This window comes from Nanorana parkeri, unplaced genomic scaffold (genome assembly GCF_000935625.1).
Source record: "Nanorana parkeri isolate BGI_ZX_2015 unplaced genomic scaffold, ASM93562v1 scaffold2453, whole genome shotgun sequence".
Lineage (NCBI taxonomy): Eukaryota > Metazoa > Chordata > Amphibia > Anura > Dicroglossidae > Nanorana > Nanorana parkeri.
In genome coordinates this window covers 42,455-45,073 of record NW_017308721.1, presented here as the reverse complement: position 1 = coordinate 45,073, position 2,619 = coordinate 42,455, and the positions used below count along the sequence as shown (strand labels likewise).

General features: G+C 57.5%; 1 protein-coding gene across 1 annotated transcript in view; it reads right to left on the bottom strand.

The window, feature by feature from the left end:
• FAM214B (family with sequence similarity 214 member B) overlaps positions 1–2,035 on the bottom strand; it is a 42,663-nt gene extending 40,628 nt beyond the window's left edge. Inside the window, exon 1 of the mRNA XM_018573608.1 lies at positions 1,777–2,035. The gene's annotated coding sequence lies outside the window, so the exon portion shown is untranslated. The remainder of the gene's footprint in view (positions 1–1,776) is intronic.
• Between the last annotated feature and the right edge of the window lie 584 nt (positions 2,036–2,619).

Sequence of the window (2,619 nt, the reverse complement as noted above, 5' to 3'; positions counted from 1 at the left end):
ACAACGCAAAATTTTGTGGTACCGGAACGGGAGGTGCGTGGGATCGCCATTACGAATCCATGACAACACAAAAACACCAGCGGACCGAGGTGCGCTACCGTGTAGAGCAGCAGCTAACGATTATTTTCAAAATCGATTATAAGGAACTGGTGGAGGGACCCTTTAAGGGGGCAGGGAATGGTGGGCAGGGATCAGGGGGAGAGACCCTTTAAGTAAGAATCCTTAAAAATAAACTTGGCTGGGCCTGGAATGGGTCGTGGGCGGAGTATCTTGAAACTCTGCAGCCATTGGTCACGTTTCCCCGAGTCCCCGCTCACACTTTCACATCCTGAGTCACGGCTGTGCACATTCGCGTGCATTTCTCTCCACGTTTGTTGTGCGTCGGCCAATGGGTGACGCATGCGCAGGAAAGCAGCTCACGCAGCAGATTCCGCTACAGGAGTACCACGTTTTCCCCGAACACAACGCACCGCAGAGGAACAGATCAGCCCCTCGCCTTGTTATACAATGATGCAGTCTGATCACTGGGGGGAGGGGAGACTGAGGAAATGCTTCCTCCTGCCTGCAGCAGACTGATCACCGGGGGAGGGGAGACTGAGGAAATGCTTCCTCCTGCCTGCAGCAGACTGATCACCGGGGGAGGGGAGACTGAGGAAATGCTTCCTCCTGCCTGCAGCAGACTGATCACCGGGGGAGGGGAGACTGAGGAAATGCTTCCTCCTGCCTGCAGCAGACTGATCACCGGGGGAGGGGAGACTGAGGAAATGCTTCCTCCTGCCTGCAGCAGACTGATCACCGGGGGAGGGGAGACTGAGGAAATGCTTCCTCCTGCCTGCAGCAGACTGATCACCGGGGGAGGGGAGACTGAGGAAATGCTTCCTCCTGCCTGCAGCAGACTGATCACCGGGGGAGGGGAGACTGAGGAAATGCTTCCTCCTGCCTGCAGCAGACTGATCACCGGGGGAGGGGAGACTGAGGAAATGCTTCCTCCTGCCTGCAGCAGACTGATCACCGGGGGAGGGGAGACTGAGGAAATGCTTCCTCCTGCCTGCAGCAGACTGATCACTGGGGGGAATTGGTCACATTACACATGGGCAGGTACAAGGCTCCGCATTCCTACACACGTCGTGCCCGCAGTCACATGACGGGATGGCAAGCTGTCCGATCGCAAGGGCCTCTGACACAACCGTATCGAACGCCGAAAAGCAGCGATCTGATTGGCCGCCCTGGTTTGGGCACGCCGCTAAATCGCAGGGAGATCCCCAAATATTTCTCAGCGACGATGTAAAAACCCTAAAAATTGGGGAATGAAGAGATAAGATTGGCGCACTCACCGCTTCCTCGTTGGGCGCACGGTAGGCGCCGGTAGCAGTTGGTTCAGACGAGGACTGGCAGAGCTGACAGCATGGCGTCCCCCCGGGCTCTGATACCACCCGAGTCTCATAGGCCTCTATAGCGCTGGCGGCCTCCACGTACGGCTTTTTTGTCTGCATGCAGCAAGTTTCCAATGGGGGGAGGGGCTTATGTCACCGGCTGGATAAGGTGACAATTCTGATGAGTCGCTGAAACGTATTTTTAGATTGCAAGCCTCTAGGGCAAGGCCCATCAGCCAGCTACAGCTGACAGTGAATTGCTGCACACAGCTCTGACTCATCCACTTCCCCTGCTGATCCCCCCACCCCCTCCTCCCCCCAAAAAAAGAAAGCCCAGCAAGGGGGAGCAGCTACACCAGCAACCCCTCCCATCCCGGAGCACAGCACAAACAAGCAGACTTACCCCAAACTTTTCCAGGGAGGGCAGCAGAGTGTCAGGAGGAGGAGGAGGGGGGCTGGGTGCAGTTTGGGGAGGGGGCTGTGCACAGAGGAAGCTCTGCTGGGTTTACAGTTCCTGTGTGTCACAGGCTGGTGATTGGGGGGGTCCCGGGGGCTCCTCCAGGGAATGGGGGGCGCCTGGAGGGTGATGTCACAGCTGGATGTTGGGGTGATCAGCCTGCGCCCCCTTAGCTGCCCTCTGCACACTCACTCTGCTGCTCCTGCTGCCAGCTGATTGTGCTTCTCCTACTCCCCCCTGCCAGAAACCACGCCCCCTCTGCGCGTCCTGACAGCTGATTGGCTGCGCACAGCTCTCTCCCATTGGTGGGCAGGGATGCCACTGCAAGACTGCAGCCTCCCAGCCCTGCTGTCCCCTCCCAGCTCACCTTGCAGCATTAACCCCTTCCCTGCCTGCTGTGCTCCCAGCATTAACCCCTTCCCTGCCTGCTGTGCTTCCAGCATTAACCCCTTCCCTGCCTGCTGTGCTCCCAGCATTAACCCCTTCCCTGCCTGCTGTGCTCCCAGCATTAACCCCTTCCCTGCCTGCTGTGCTCCCAGCATTAACCCCTTCCCTACCTGCTGTGCTTCCAGCATTAACCCCTTCCCTGCCTGCTGTGCTTCCAGCATTAACCACTTCCCTGTCTGCTGTGCTCCCCGCATTAACACATTCTCTGCCTGCTGTGCTCCCAGTATTAACCCCTTCCCTGCCTGCTGTGCTCCCCGCATTAACCCCTTCCCTGCCGGTTGTGTGCTTTTTCTTTGCCATGTCTATAATCTGCCATCTTTAACCCCTTTTCTACCAGATATA